Consider the following 17895-nt stretch of genomic DNA (forward strand, 5'->3'; position numbering starts at 1 on the left):
CAGTCTGATTTATGTAGGTCATTTGCCATAAAATGTTGGTTTTGAAAATGTCATAATTACTCACATGCATGCTATAGGACTATTCTTTTATTCCTCATGTTTGTATATGTTTATATGTCCATCGATTAAATTTTTATGTTGATACCTATTATTTAACATTTTTAAAAAATATTTCACAACTCTAATTATATTTTTATGTGGCAAGTTGATCCACGTGGAAAATCGCCTGCATAGTCATAAGTAAACAATTAATAATTTTGATTTACATTTAATGTGGATTTTTAATTATTTGTTTATATAATCAAAATAATAACTTTTCTTTTGTTGACATATGTAGTTTGAGCCCCATGTTGATGATGATGTTCTTAACGACGAAGACTTGTGGTCATCTTCCAACCTTGAGGTCACAATATCAAAGTATGTGAAGAAAATAAACAAACAAATTATGGAGTTGATTCATAATAGGGATCAAAGTCCTATGACTAAGGCTAGGATCTAGGAATTGAGAGAAGATCTTAAGACATACAAGGCAATAACCATATTTTAAAGTGATTTTTTTTTTATTTCATAAGTTCAATTATGAGAGTTTGTTTTTTTAATTTTACATTACCTAATCACAACATCATTTTATTTCTTATGTAGGCTTAGTTGGAGACACTCTGCTACCTGAATTAGTCATCTAATCCTCATCTTGATGTTGGTACTAGTGAAATTGTTAAGACACGACATGAGTGTCCAAACATCACTAACACATCACATATATCTACGACAAAGTTATTCGCTTCTCCACCTTCGAGTGGCCATACTCCCAGTAGTGACCCTAGGTTCACACCATTGGTTTTGACCCATGAGTACATACCCCCTGAGCCAAACACACAACCAAGCTCTGGATTAGTTGGTGACAGAGGTGACCCTAGTACTGATGAGACTATTGGTTCATTTCCTGGGGCATCACGTATTAAGAGCACGGGGAAAATCGTGTGCACATTTTTGGTGAATGACAAAGAAATTCTAATAAAAACACAAAAAACTCCTATTATTTTTGTTTTAACTATTTCATGTTGTCTATTTCAAAAATAAGTCATATATATTATTATTTTCAAACTAATGATCGTATCTTTTTACATGTAGGTAACAACATGTTTTATAAAAAATTGGGAAGCAAAGAATTAAATATTTTTGTGCCCACCATACATGAAAGCTAGAATTGCCAAAATTTCAACCTTAAGAAAGAGCTTATGAGCTACCTTGAAGATCTATTTGGGGTAGATACCTTCAATAAAACTGAGGTCACTTTCACAGTCAAAAAATATTTAAAACATGTATGGGACTATTATAGGGTTCACTTGGGAGATAACCCTAGGTATGAGTGTCATCTCATGATTTGTGAGATTGAATGGAAGGGCCTTATCAAGGATGTTGAATGGAAGAAATTGAAAAAAGAAAGGAAAACACCACTTGGTGAAGTAAGGTATAAATTACATCTTGAATTCAATACTTTTGATTTTCTTTAGTTTTGAATAAAATTTTGGTATATAACATACTTGAAAATTTCAAGGGTCCCTAACACATAAAATGCAACCATGGCAAGGATTGAGAAGCATGGCCAGCACAAACTAGGTCAAGGTGGCTATTTGAAGCTGCATGCATGAATTGTAAGTACCCAAACATCTTAACAATGTTATATGTTATATCACCTTCTAAATTTATGGTAATTGTGCTATCCAATAACAAAAATCAATAATATTATGCAATGCAGGGTGATGAATTTGAAACTGAAGCCACAGAGGAAGACCTCCATATTAGTTTCAAGTTCAAATTTAAATTTGTAGTCAATCATTGAAAAAGCATGGGGTAAACCCCAAGATCGAGTTTGAAGGACAGGGTAAATAAAATCAATCCATATTAACCTTTCATTAATTATAAAATAACATCATCTTTGATATTGTCCATAAATCTAATTTGTTTTGCTTTAATTAGCAGGGGAGTAGTACAAATATAAAGGATCCTATGGCTACTAAGTAACAGTCCTTTGATAGTTCGCACCAGACAGAACATTTTGGTGATCCTAAGGAACCCCATGACAGTGGGTAAAAACCCCATGATAATTGGGTGCAACCATAAGATATTGCATCAACAAATGAGGCCCATGGTGGTAATAAGGTTGTATATCAATCATATACTTAATAATTTCGTACTTATAAAGTATGTGCTTCTATTTTTTTTTTTTACTTGTTCATTTATGATTTTCTACTTATAAATTTTGTGGTTTCAATAGAAAATCATGTCGTACATGAGAATTCTCAACCATAAGAGGACAATGGGGTAGTCATTGCAACAATGTCGACTAGTGAACCAAGTAAATAATACCATTGCAAAAGTATTGCTTATTATTAAAAAACTACTTCAATGATATTCAATAAATGGCCATATAAATTTAATAATTTTTGTAGGCGATGCTCCCCCACATCATCCTTGACTCTATGAGAACGTCACGACCATAGGTGCAATGCACTAGAGGATCCAATTACAATCATCATCGAAACAACCTTGGCTAGAAGATGAAAATTCATAAATGTATGAAAAACTTAAGAACGTTTTAAGCCATAATAAGAAAAGGAAAAAAAATGATGATGTACAATGTTATACTGTATTGTATAAGACAAATAATTGTATAATATTTTTTATCTATAAAAGGACATATTGATGTATTATTATAATACTTGAATGAGTTCTTGCATATTTTTTTTGGATATATGACTTTGAATGAGTACTTTAAATGAGATATTGCATAGATGTTTCTACTTATGTTAGAAAAATATTAAATATACTTCTTAGAAGTTTCCATAGGATGCATGTGAAAAAATATGTTTATTTGTCAAATTTCTATTTTTCTAGTGTGTATGCATGATTCTTAATGTGTTTCTATCAAGTTTTTTTATAGTAGATAGAATGGGTAATCTGGAATGCAAAGTGATGTGAGGGTGGGGAGAATAAGAAATTCCACCTTCATGCGGTTGAACCTATTTAGTAGAAAACAGTTTAGAATTTGGATAGTCTTGGAGCAAATCTCCCTCATTCCAACAGACAAACAACAAAGTCAATGTTTACTTTTGTGTTGTTTTGTCAAATCAAGGAACGTTTTCTCCAAAATTAGATTACTCCAATAAATTATTCTTGAAACCAAGAGGATCTCATTCAGGTATTCATGTGCTTGATTCTTTCTCATTTCTATTTAGTCATAAAAATGTCGCTTAATTTATTTTCTTATTTTGTTGATTCTTTATCTGCCTTTAACACAATTTATGTGCATTGCAGGTATTCTTATTCCAGAAAGTTTCCATCCAAAAATGTAATATGGTTGCAAATCAAGTGGATGAATTTCTAGGTATTTGTTATCATCTTTGAATAACAAGATATGTGATTAAATGGGTGGTATTGAGATTAAATGGTAGATATGTGATTAAAAATACAACTTGATAGTTTTTTGTGTAATTGCATTATTCTGAGAACTAGTTTACCATCCTTTGAGAACTTGTTTTGATCTAAAAATAGTGTCTGCCTTTAATTCAATTTATGTGAATTGCAGGTATTTTTATTCTCAATTTATCTATTGTAATCTTCTTGATAATTATGACATTCAGCAATTGCATATGCTACATATGCTACTGGTGAAGACGGTAGGAAATATTGGTTGTCTTAACCAATACCTATGCTCTATTTGAGAAGTATTTTCAGTATTACAATATTATGTTTTGATATTGTGGTACTTATTTCCTCTTTTAAAGTTTTGGATATCAATTCTGGGTTTTATTAACATCTTTCATTTTTTTTTAAATATGAATCACTAATGTGTTGTGGAGATGATACAATGGCTAAATGTTGTATTTGTTAGGAAGAGAAAAACAAAGGAAATATGGAGATTCCCTATGCATGTTCTACCATTTTAAAGGTACAGGGTTTAGGGGAATAGATAAGAGGGGTTTGTATAAAATATTTAGGGTTGTTTAATTTAATGTGTTGATTTCAACTATATCTAATAGATAGATTAGGTATGGGGAATTGGGAGTGATATTTGGGGGAGGGGGGGGGGGGTGCGGACATAAGAGCTTCCACCTTCACGTGGTTGGCCTTGTTCAATAGAGAAAAAATTTAGGATTCAGATGGTCTTGGATCAAACCTCCCTCGTTCCAATAGATGAACAACAAAGTCAATGTTGACTTCATTGTTGCTTTGTCAAATCGAGGAACGTTTACTCCAAGATTAGACTACTCCAATAAATTATCCTTGAAACCTTTCCAATTTTTATTTAGTCATAAAAATGTTTCTTAATTTATTTAATTATTCTACTAATTCTTTATCTACCTTTAACACAATTTATATGCATTTCAGGTATTCTTATTCCAAAAAACTTCCATCCACAAATGTAGCATGGTTGGAAAGCAAGTGGACAAATTGTTAGGTATTTGTTATCATCTTTGAATAAAAATATATGTGATTAAATGGTTGGTATTGAGATTAAATCGTAGATTAATTAGACTATCCTTCTTCCATTAAGAGTTATATAAATTAGACTAGAAGAAGTTAGATGCCTTGCCATGATTAACCCACTTATTGTACCCTAGAAACTATTCTTGACTGAAAAGAACCAGTGCCCAGGACATTCATAAAGTAGATAAATATTTTTTGAAATGTTTATCTGAAGACAAAACACCCTAGAATGTAATGAAAACTTAATATCAAAGAGTAACTAAGACCCAAAAGACTGGCCTTTTCTTGATTGTTACAGACCTTTGAGAGTTTCAATATGGTATGAAGAAATAAGAAGTTTAGAAGGGTTTTCACATCTAATTCTAGAACCCTGAGTGAGAAATAATTATTGTAACAAAAAAACAAAGAATAATGTTTATGTTAAAGATAACGGAGTGCCTATTAAGGCCTCTTAAAAGTATAAATAGGTATTTTGGTCATAGACTGTAACTGTTGATTTTTCCACAACACTCAAGAATCTAGTTTGAGTCTCAAAATGCCACAACATTTCTACTTTACATGGAAAAATAAACACAATCATAAATCAACTATACAAAATACAGAAATTTTCAACCCAACTTTATTATATTACAAATATTTAGTACAATAGTCTAGGGTTCACGTACCAGGGATTATGGCCCTTACAACCAACCCTGGTACAAGACAACAACTGGGGTTGGTATCAAAAATATATGATGACCAATCTACCTTGAAAAAATTAAAAGTGACATATTTGTTGATGTAGTGTGCTCTAGATCTCCTTTTAGTCCATGTACATTGAACTCATCTAGCGGTCCTTTCCCTTCCCTTTTGTATCTCCACAATATTGTTATACAATATTTCGTCACACTCCTTGTCTTATATCATAATGTGTCAAAATGATGAAATTTGTCAATGTATTCACCATGAAACGTGTTCAAAAGAATCCCTAAAGAAGAAGAAAACTTGCCTTGAATTTTTTTTTGAAGAAACTTGTCAAAATATATTATTTTGAGGATCAGTGCTTTTTTCATCACTAGTGACCCGTGTTGGTATCTTGTTGCACTATATTGTGCTAGTGTTTCTAGTGTGGCTTTTATTAGGAAAACCTGGGCTGAACCTCTTCAGGAAGTTTTTTCTAAAGTGGAGGAGAAGCTTCTCTTACTAGAAGTCTCGAGAACGACAAGTCAGTTACAAGTGAATGAGGATTGTAATGAGAACTCCCATTATTGATCCTTGATCCTACTTTCATGGATCTTCCCCTTGATATGTGGAACCTCTCCCTCCTTTAATGGATCCTAAACTCACTCTCATTCCCTTAAATAAGATCCCTACTATCCACAATTCGTTGGCTATTGCTTGGTTTCCTTCCTAGTGCTAAAAGTATGCCTAAATGCTGCCCATTTTGCTAAGGAGAAAGGAGTGCTTGAAGGTTAAGGCTAGGAATTGGAAACTCACCTAAAGGAGGCTTCCAACATTAAGGCTTAAGTGGTTGTAATTATCCCTTTGCCATCTATTAATAATACATTATGTGTTTGCTTTCCATAAATTGTCAACTATTGCTCATTTAGTGTAATATTCCTTGATTTGTTATATGGTTTATAGTGGAATGTATTTTTCTATGAATGTGACTTTTGTATCCACTCGATATTCCTTATAGGTATTCATTCATAAAGATGAAGAGGAGATTGAGTGTGGAAGTGAAAGAATCAAGGACAACACCAACGGATGTTAGCACCAGAGTGAGGTAGGTCATCTATCCTCCTTTGTGTTTTTTGGTATAAACTAGGAAATTTTGCACATATTTGTCTTTGTTTGTTTCTAGATCCTCCCATAGGACTAGAGGGATCATTTCTGTCTGCAAAAAGGATTGCCTACACAAAAAAATATTGACTCAGCTGGGGAGCTTATATCCCTTCAAACCTCCTTTTTATGTTTAGTATTTTTTATTAGTTTGGCCAACCTCCTAGTGATCTGTAACTTAGGTTCATTATGGGTCTCCATTTTGAGTAATGTGCTCTTTAGAGTTTCAAGTTTGGATCTCTCTTTGAATTTTTTTTCATTTTCCTAATTCTTTCTCGCCCAATGCATTATATCTAGAAAAAGTTGTGTTGTCAGTGTGGTTTTTTCCATTATAGTCGTGCTAAAAGCCCTGTCAGCATGGATTTTGACTGTTACAGTCACACTAATCCTTAAAATAAAATAAAAATTAGGGTTTATACCAGAAAGGTCTATTCTAAAGTTTCCTCCTTATTTGTGTGCATTGAATTTTCCATTATTTTGGTTGATTTCTTATTGGGTTGTAAAAGTCCATCCCATTGTTTGATGTAGTGAAAGTGAATTTTGGTTGAGTCTTTAGCTCTTTAGTTCAATTGAATTTAATGTTTGTTTCTTGTGTGTGTGGAAGGAATATTGGTTTGTTGTTAATTAAATAATTATTAGTTCTTTTCAAAATCATAAAAGAAATGGCATTTATATGTGCTTAGTTTTCATATCAAAGTTTACTTTTCGAATTGCATTAGATTACATTGCATTGAAAAGTCATTTTGGGATTATCATTTAGTATAGATAACATCTCTTAGTGTTGAAAGCTGAAAAGTGTATTTTCATTCATTGAAAAGGAAAAGTGAAAAAAATCATGTAGGTGCATCTTAGTGAATTGAAATTCACTTTACTTTTGGTGGGTGCATTGGAATAGTGAAAGTGAAATATCTACTTAGGAATCTTTGTTTGCTGCATACTTGGTTGTTGTATCAGTTCTTGAACTTCTTCCCTATGTTAAAAGATTTCATTGAAATGAAAAGAATCATTTTTTCATACTAGTTGAATCATAGGTGTGTTCAGGTGACATCAATATTTGAGCCTTAAAACCGAAACTTAATTCAAGATCAACTTAAAATTTATCTCATTTAACCTAAGGACCATTTGGAACATTAGCAAAAACAGTTAGAGTTCTAGGCTAGAGATGTGTTCCGATGTCATTAAATGTAGGAGCTGTCATTATTTTCCAGCGTTGTATCCCGGGGGTGAAATCTCATTCCACGTATGAAAGTGTATAGGACCGTTCTCCAAAACGTTCAGGTATATCAGAGGCGCTCCATGCATGGTAAGTATATGGGAACGCTCTCATCGAATGGTTACGCATTAGACAACACTACTATGAACTTCACTCCCATGTACAGTCATGTATATTTAGGGAGTCCCCAATAGGTTTCTATCAATCCATAGGTAACTGAGTTTGTCGCCTTGTATACCATGATACACCGAACACAGCATTCAGGGAGATTGGCTACCATATGTTAAGTCCTTCTTTCACCAAGTTGTATATAGAAATTCATGGTTTCTTGGTAAACTCTCATGCCTAGTTACCCCATTTTGATTCACTTTTTTTTTTTAATTTCTAAAATTAATCAACCACGGAATAACATCCTACCCGTGAAAAAACTCCTTTTTTCCTCAACATTAAGTGGTTAATTGTAAAATCAGAATTAAGCCAAAGTATTCACCAACACATAATTAGTGATTGATTTCGTGAAAATACATCATGGCAGAACCACACGGAGTCCAAAACGTGACCCCGGATACATCACACAATATCTATGGAGATGCTAATGCACCTGATTCACCTAGAGTTGTAGGTTATGATACTGTTAATCCTGAGTCTCTTGAGAACCAACGCATTGAACTTGGTCTCATCCCCTTTCTTCCCGACCACCACCAGAGTTGATTGGCTCATCTTAGGTTTCTCCTCTGACTAGTCCTCTTTGGAGTTCTTGTGTTTCATCCCAATCCAATCTTTGAATCAGATCCTATGTATTTGTCACCTCCACATCTGTATAGTCCTTTTGATATTCCTAACGTACCTTTGATTCCTTCTCCCATAGCGACTCGAGTTCCCATTCGATAATTGTTCCCGACCATGGAAACATAAGGCATTAACCCACCTGTAGGGTCAACAACCCAGGGTGTTCCTGTGGAAACTTCTAGAACTCATATTCCAGCTATTGAAATTGATCCTATATTACTTCTTCCTCCTAAAAACTTCCCTTATGTTTCTACTCCCTACCATCTAATGAATGGGCCATCTGCCAAGTACACCTCCTGCTTATAGTGCACCCATGGTCCCACCCAGTTATAACTCTCTTGGTGATGTTTTTTCCAACAATTCTGGTGCAACTTCACTTTTCCATAACCCCATTTGGTCATCTGGTGTCACTCCTACTTCTAGCTTGTTTGTTCCAAATGCACAGACACCTGTGCAAACTTCATTGACTTCTCAACCTACAGTGACAATAGGTGAAACACATGTTCCTCTTGGTCTTTCTACTCCTCCTACTGTAGCCATGGTAATTGTGGTCCCCTCTCTGAGTGGACAACCTACGAGTTCATCCATTCCACTATATGGGGGGCAACTACCTCTTCCCTATGTACCTCCTTATTCTAGTGGAAACTATGCACTCCCTCCTACATCGGGGTAAAATTAACCCACTGGTGTTGTTTCTAACCTAGGTGGAATGCCATTTCCACCAGTATCTGGTACTGTCATGAGGACCCCCTTGTAAGGTCACCAAGTCCCCTTGACTCAACCTTCCTACCAACAACCATATGTTCCTACTGGCTCTCAAGAACTCCAAACTTCACTATCACGAGTTCGTCCTTATCAGTAGGCAGGTCCTTATATGCTATATGACCCTCAAATGCAGTATGGTCCTCATATGCAGTATGGTCATGGGACTGGGAATCCTCCTCTACGGCCATAGATTCCTATCCAACCATAGTAGGGACCTTACCTGCCATTGCAGCCGCAGGTTTCTTACCCGCAGTCACAACCACAGGTTTCCTTCCAATCCCGATAGGGATGTTACCAGCAATCGTGACCACAAGTTCCCATCCAAACCTGGCAGGGACCTTTTCAATAGCTGTAACTACATGTTTCCTAGCAATCCTAACAGGGACCTTACCAACATCCATCACCACAGGTTCCATAGAAAACACAACAAGGACCTTACTAATAACCGCCACCACAGTCATAATAGATACCCTTCCAGCAACAATATGGTCAATTTGCTTCATAGACTCTGTTAGTGTCAGTCTTTCCAGCCTTCCTCCAGTGATCAAATATGCTCTTACAAAGTGGTCTCAGAGTGTCAAGGTCAAATTTTGTCATTTCAAAGAGTTTTCAAGCAAAATTTGGTCACTAGGCATTAGGTCTAGGGTTTGCTTTCACTCTTTTCAAAGTTTCCCAAATTCCAATCCATGTCACCATTCAGCTGAGTTTATCATCATTCATAGGGTTGTCATTATCATGTCAGTGTCTAATGAGTCATTTTACATCTTGTTCATGCTTCAGTTGCACTTAGGCAAGGTCATTTCCCTCTCCTAGGGTTTTGAAAGCTAATTTCTCTTGGATGGTCAAATCACTAGAAAAACTTGTATCCAGATGTTCATACACCTTCCTCTATCTTTCATGTACCTTATCAAACACTTCCCATCACTGAGATCCCCCAAATTCCTCATTTTTGCAAAAACCCTAGTTTCTAGCTACAACCTGGCAATTTTCTAGGTTTGGCCTGTGTTTTCCCTTTTGGACCCCTTCCCCTCGCTCAATCTCTGAGATTCCACTTTCCCCTACTTCCTAACATCCCTCCCTACTTCCAAAAATTTCCCCAAGAATTTAGAAGCCCCCTATCCCCTTCATTTCGCTTCATTTCCACGAAATTCCTTGTTCCACACATCGGGATAAGTTTCACTCAAAAGATGTTTCAGAGAAATCAAAGATGAATTTGGGAAAACTGAGAGAGGTTTTTGTCCACAATAGGCCAAGGAAGAAAAACCTCTTTCACTTTTTGTACAGATTTCATGGTTTTAAATAAATGTTAAAAATACAATCGCCAGATCCAAGGAGGTTGGCCAAGGCACTAAAACGGAGAAAAAGGCCCGATCCACTCCAAATTTTGGCCAAAGCCTCTTTGACTGAGCATGGTACTTGATTGGGGACTCCCAGCCCAAATTTCAAGAAATTTGGAGAAAATTTTGTCAATTGTGAATTTTTGGGCAAAAAAACAGGTTTTCCTCCCCAACAGGTCACGCGCCGCGCGCGACCTATTCGATGGGCAACTCCATTTCGGGAAAACTCAGCATTTTTGGATTTTTCATGCAAAGATACACCTGATCAACAATTACCAAGAGATTTCATCAAGTTTTGAGCCTCCAAAAGGTCAAAAAACAAGCAAAAAATGACTTTCTGCCACCTTTTTGACACACAGGAAGAAGTCTTGGGAGATTGCAGGTTTGGAGGGGCAAATGGCCACCAAATTCCAAAATTCCACTTGGGTTGGAAAGTAGACATCCAGTGCTTTCCAACAAGCCCACTTTTGCCTCATTTGGACACCTGGAAGTGCCTCAAAAGAAGCTCCAAAGTAGCGCGACCTGTTCAGGATTAGGGCGCGACCTGTTGGGCAGTTTTTCACAGAAATCCACCTACAGCTCAGCAAAACGCAGTTTTGACTGGATTTGACTTTTTTGAGTGAGCTTTGATCCTCCTTGTTGTAAATTATGTAACTTTATGATATTTTGACACTTATTTATCTCTTCTAGAAGATTCTTTCATGTGATAGGCAAAAATTTAATGAATGAATTGGTTTCCTAGTTTATAGAGGCAAGTTGTTTTGACTGCCTAGTTTTTAGTGCTCAGTTTAGAATTGGTTGAAACAGCTCCTAGGATAGTGAGCTCGACCCTTAGAGGCAAGGAAAGATGTTAGATTGCCTATAATATGTACTTTCTTGGTCATTTTCATGGTTGGACTCTTGAGGGAGAAAGCTTCTATTGTATTACTCATTGTATCTCTGCAATTTTGGCAAAGGAAGAAAGACCAGGGTTTTGCATTCCTTTTTGGGATTCCTGTGGTTACATGTATTTATGGTGTGTTTCTCTTTGTACTTGTAAGTTTGTTATGTGATTCATCTTCTTACTTTTCCTTCTGCAAATTAGGCAAATGAAGTGTTAAAGTAGAATTCATGATTGCCATGCTCTGCTTTTAAGTTTGCTTAATATTTATGTTTTCATCTGTCTAAAGAGAACCCTTGAAGGTTTCTTGCTCTCTTTAGCTCCTCACCGGTCATTCCTATCCATTCACTTAATTCAAAGGCATTATTACAGTCTCCTACCTTGCCCCAAAGAACCCCCTGCAAAAACTGTATCCAATCCCCGCACCCAAAATTGCCTTTCCCCAACTTTCCACCAAAACCCTTAAAATCCCAAATCAAACCTTTTATCAGTTTACTAGCCTAAAATTAGTGTTTCCTCATTGGTTATCTCGCCCGTTGAAGATCCCTACCGAGATAGAACGGAGAGAGCCCTCTCCTGCCCCGTAGGGCTAGCTACGAGGCTAAGTGGTTTGATGTTGCCTTGGAGTTTACCTTTCTCAGCCTGAGGTGAAATTTCAAGTGCTAACAGACTCCATACGTTCAATATGGTTATAAGTCTTTGTATGGTAAACCTCCTTATGGTCAGCCTCCATATGGTCAACCTCCTTATGGTCAACCTCCTTATAGACAAAACCCACCATAGTGGGGTAGACCTAAACTCAGCAAGGTTGGAATACTCAGTTTGGTACATACCAGAGACCTTACACCTATTTATTCAATTTAATGTATCCTAAATTGCTACATAAGTTATCAATCCAGGAGTCGTAAACTGATGAAGTGTAGTGCATTGTATGTGCAAGACAACCTCTTTCTTACTTTATCGTTTTTAGTTTTTATTTCGTTTTGGGGTTTTGTTCTTGTTGGTATCCTAAAGTGTTTAATGCAAATGGAAATCCTAGTCTAAGGTTTTAAGAATACTTTTAAAGGTCAAGTATGGATGTAGAATTGAAGGCAAGGTTTATGCCTCTTATGGTAATTTCCAAACTTAGCATTTTAAAGATCTCAAAACATGCTATTTATAAAATCAAAACTTGAACAAAAGTGTAAACATGTAGCTACATAAATCAAGCAAAAGATGAAGTACTGAAAATGAGGTTACTATCTCTGTTGTCCACCTAATTACAGAATTAAAATCTAATAAACTACTGCACTCAAAACCAAAAAGTAAAGAAGTTGGAAACTAGTCACTGATTTCACCCATAAATCATAATATTTCGTAAATTAAATTATAAAATGAGGTTAACCTAAATACTCCAGAAATATCATCATATGGCATGAAAGAATGACATTTAAACTATCTACTTGCAGACTAATGAAAGCAAAATCAATTACTTCACCTATAATCACAATAGCTCGCCAATTAAATTCTAAAACAGGGTTAATATAAAGGCACCGGAGATACTGATATCTAAACTATCTACTTGCAGACTAATGAAAGAAAAATCAAATTACTTCACCTATTATCACAATAGCTCGCCAATTAACTTCTAAAATGGGGTTAAGCTAAAGGCACCGGAGATATCATCATATAGCATGAAGAACTGATATCTAAACTATCTAAAAGCAGTAAACAAATATCACTAAAATAAAAGCATAACTAGAATTAAAATCTAAAGTTCAGTAGAGGAAGCAAGTCTCAGATCACCACTTGATGAAAAAACTACATTAAAAAGCTCGAGCATAACCTATCCTGAAATGCACTGATCAATGTTAGTGGAAAATATGTCAATTCTGCAAAAACATGTACATGAGTAAAACGATCAATACGATAAACAAAACATGAGAAATGTACAGTTCAAATAAGAGGAAATATGCACGAAAACTATACAAAACGAAAGAAGAACCTCAGCCACGCAGGGGTCCTCTGCACAGCCTTGGATTAACACTCTGTCACTTCAAACCACGCTTTAAATAGTCATGTGGAAAACAATTTTTTTGTATTATGGAACAGAGGATATGTCTCTCGGTTACAACAACAAAATAACTCTAAAACAACAGTATCAAGACTAACTACTTGCATTGCAAATGCTTATATTTATAGAGGAAATAGATAACTATCTTTTGGAGAAAATTCTTCAGCAACGGACACGTGAACAGGTCAGAATCCGGAAGTTTAGCCTCTCGATTGCCATGAACAACAGATCTACGCAAAGTGGATGTTGGATTGCATTATGGAGATGGCCTGTAGGTGGCAAAAATGGATCCATGAGTTCAGGAATGGTTTCAGACTTTTTCACATGCTGGAACAGAGTCCTAGTTGATGTAGGACTCTTTGTTGACCATCCTTTGACCGATGCCTTTCTTCACGAATTCGGCTAATTAGATAGGACCTCGTCCATGTGTGGATCATTTTTGAGCTACCCATGTGTCTCGTTTCTCCTGTCGACACCTATAACCTACAGAACAAAGGAAATGGTTGCGGAATTGTGAGTTAGCTACGGAAAGTGGCTACATTCCGTAGCTGATGAAGAAAACCTAAATCAAATAGCACACACAATGATATAGCTTGAAAATCACTCAAATGCACTCCTGAAATCAATATGTAACAACTTTTGATAGCCTATGAGGGACTGATATGGGAAAATAGAAGAGAAAGGTTTAGGAAAATATGTAGAAGAGAGGTAGTTCTGGGGCTCAAAAACACCCCATATAATCCACAACTTCCATTCTTGGCGATGTTGGAATTGTCGGATGTGTCAAGGCTTGCAAATGACTCAATACTACATGCACCGTATTAGCCTCTAGTACCAACTAAAATACCTAGTGATTGTCCTAAGTTTGAAGGTAAATATAGAGAATATCCTCAAGCACATGTTATGACTTACCACCTTTGGTGTTCCTCTAATTCTTGGGTTGATGATTCAATCTGGTTGCATATTTTCCAGCACACTTTGACGGACACTACCGCTAAATGGTATATCGATCTCCCTCGAGGTACTTTCCAATATTTCAATTCTCTAGCCATGGATTTCCTCACCCATTTCCAATTTCCTTTCTAGAACAAGACTGGAACCCATATCTTAACATCTTTGTAGCAGATGACCTCCACTCATATCTCCAATCATATCCATGAATGGAGACATAGGTATCATCTCATCAGATTTGACATTTTAGATCATCTTTTGACTGAATGTTTTACTAAATCATTCAACCTCACTATCGTTAAAGACATAGCCATGGGTGGCCGTGTAACTGATGAACAAGCCATCATCCATGCCTAGTATTTGGATCTTGTCTATTCACAATCTAGCATGTTGTATGAACTCCTACCTGGTGCCCATTGACCTTCGACTGGTCCTGCATCTTCCACACCTGCATATTCACCACCTATTAATGGTATCATTACATCTGTGGCTCAGCAGTCTATTAATACATCGGCTACTTCTATGAAACTTAAATCTACTCTGGTCGTTGCAACCTCAAATATTTTAGAAAACTCAAAGAATATGGGTAAAACCTCAGAGGTAAATGTTTTCTATTCTACTGCAGTAGATAAATCCTCGAAAGGAAAGAAAAAGGGTAAAGGAAAAGCTAAGCAGCATACCCTCAAATGGGATTCCCCAAAGCCATCAGCTAACAATTCATCAAAGTGAAGGCATAAATATCCTTGCCTTATTTGTGATGAGGATCATTACACTAAGGATTTCCCCGACATGCCGAAGTAAGTCGTCTTCTGAAAGGAACCTCACGGATGCTAGTTGTGTTGAAGGCATCTTTTCCATCTCAGTAGACACAAATGTTAGACCAACCCCACACTTAGACCTATGGAAGCTCTCAAGTGTTCATGAGTGGCTCAGAACCTATTTTCGTAGCCATTAGATCAAAATATTATCCAACTCCTAAAAAACCCGTGGTGGAGAAAGATGCCACTGATATACCCTCTTCCTCCACTTCACCCAATTCTAGTCCTCTCCATATCGAGTAACCTAGCATTGATTCCATAATTCGACCAACTCCTAAAGGTGTTCTTTGGAAATCATCTTATAATCCAAATGTGTGAGCTTCCCAACGCTACAATGTTGTAGAGGATTTGGCTCAAGCACCCTCAACAATGTCGGCCTTGGAAATCCTTCAAACATTTCCATCACAAAGGAAGGCTTTGCCATCCTCCATTGTAGGAATTGATCCCACGGATTCTAGCTTGATCACTTTTGATATTGAAAACCATGTCCCTCGCCTACCACCTCAAATTGTGTGTCTCATACAGGTCATCATTATGGGAAAAACCATTCACATAAATGATTTTGATGAAGGAGCCTCTACATGCATTATGTCCATATCATTTTGTAAAGCCATTGGTTCCCCTCTTCTCAACTAGTCCCTAAATACTTTGGAAGTTTTTGATGATAGAGGTTTCCGACCGTATGGTATTCTCAACTCTTTACTCATTTATTTAGAAGGAAAAACTGTCAATTTGGAAGTAGAGGTTGTTGACCAAATATCAATTATAACCTTCTACTTGGCCGTAGTTGGACTCACGCAATGTTTTGTGTGGTTTCTTTTCTTTTCCATGTACCTTGTTTTCCCCACTGAGGGAAAATTGTCATAGCAGACCAATTGGCTTTCGTTTCCTCTGACGCTTTAACTAGTAATGTACCTTATGTTGGGAAAACCACCATTCCTTATGAAAATGTTAGACTGGGTATTTTCAAAGACTCTTCCTTAATGGGAACTTTTTCCCTTCCTCCTCCCACCAATGTTGCCTTAGTTAACATGATCCTATCTAGTGATGAACATTGGATCTATTAGTGTTAGTCTTTGAAGCCTTCCTCCAATTATCAAACATGCTCTTACAAAGTGGTCTTAGGGTGTCAAAGTCAAATTTTGTCATTTCAGTGAGTCTTCAAGTAAAATTTGGTCTCTAGGTATTAGGTCTAGGGTTTGTTTTCACTCCTTCCAGAGTTTTCCAAGTGTCGGTCCATGTCACCATTTAGTTGAGTGTACCATCATTCAAAGAGTTGTCATTATCATTCCAGGTTCCAATGGCTCATTTTACACCTTTTTCGTGCTTCAGTTGTACTTGGGTAATGCTAATTTCCCACTCTTAGGGTTTTGAAGGTAATTTCTCTTGGATGGCCAAATCATCAACAAAAATTGTGTCCTACTGTTCATACACCTTCCCCTATCCTTAATGTACCTTATTAAACACTTCTCGTCATTGATATCCCTCAAATTACCCATTTTCCCACACACCCTAGTTTCTTGCTACAATTTGACAATTTTCTAGGCTAGGCCTATGTTTTGCCCTTTTGGACTTCTTCCCCTAACTCAATATTTGAAATTCCACTTTCCCCTATTTCCTAACATCCCTCCCTACTTCCCAAAATTTTCTCAAGAATTTAGAAGCCCCTTATCCTCTTTATTTCACTTCATTTCGACAAATCCCCTGTTCCACACATCAGGATAGGTTTTACTCAAATACTATTTCTGAGCAAGGAAAAATGAATTTGGGAAAAAATGAGAGATTTTTCTGTCCACAATAGGCCAAGAAAGAACAACCTCCTTCAATTTTTACACAGGTGTCACGGTTTTAGAGAAATGTCAAAAATACAAGTTGCCTCAAGAGAGTTAATGCACCTCTAAAGCGACCTTGGGAAAATCAAGATTTATCCTAGCTTGGTTGGCCAAATGACTTTCTTGATGAGTGAAATGATAACTAGACATAAATGGTTTTCCAATGAGCTATCATGAGCTCAATTTGGAGTTGAGAAAGATCTTCAAAATTTGACTGCAACAGCACTCTACATTTAGGTAGCCTCATTTTGCACATTTTGACCAGTCATGGGAGATTTGACTTTTCATAAGGACAATAACCTCCAAATTGGAAAATTCAAGATGTTATGGAAAGTAGAATTGATAAGTTTTCCAATGAGCTATCCTGTACCCCATTTGAACACCTAGAAGTCCTCCAAAACTTGATCTGAAAGTGGTGCTACGCATAGAACCAGTGGCGCTGCGCATAGAAATTTTCAACACAGACTTTTCCAATAGGTGCGTAGTGCCACCGGCGCTACGCTTTTGATGGGGGCCTCCATTTAAAAATAAGTTTACATTTTGGAAATCAGTATGAAAATTTATGCATGCTCAGAAATGGCTAAGAAGTTTTGACGAGTTCTGGACCTCCAGAAGGGCCAAAAACACCCAAAAAGTGCCCTCTCTGCCACTTTTTTGCCACACAAGAAGCAGCCTTGGAAGATTTCATTTTTGGAGGAGAAAATGGACTCCAAATCAAAAAATTCAAGTTCTCCCAGAAAGTAGACTCACCAATATTTCCAATGAGCTATTCTTCACCTGATTTGGAATTCAGGAAGCCTTCCAAAATAGGCCTGGAAAAATCGCTATGCATAGGATCAGTGGCGCTGTGCATAGGAGAAATTTTTCCAATTTTGCCTGTTTGTTCAGAATTTCGCCCAGTTTAGCTGTCAGTTGAATTTTTCTTCTCCCATTGGTAAATTAATG

The sequence above is a fragment of the Pinus tabuliformis genome, chromosome X, assembly GCF_031772625.1.
Source record: "Pinus tabuliformis cultivar Carrire ecotype Pingquan chromosome X, CPIR1, whole genome shotgun sequence".
In the NCBI taxonomy this organism is placed as follows: Eukaryota; Viridiplantae; Streptophyta; class Pinopsida; order Pinales; family Pinaceae; genus Pinus; species Pinus tabuliformis.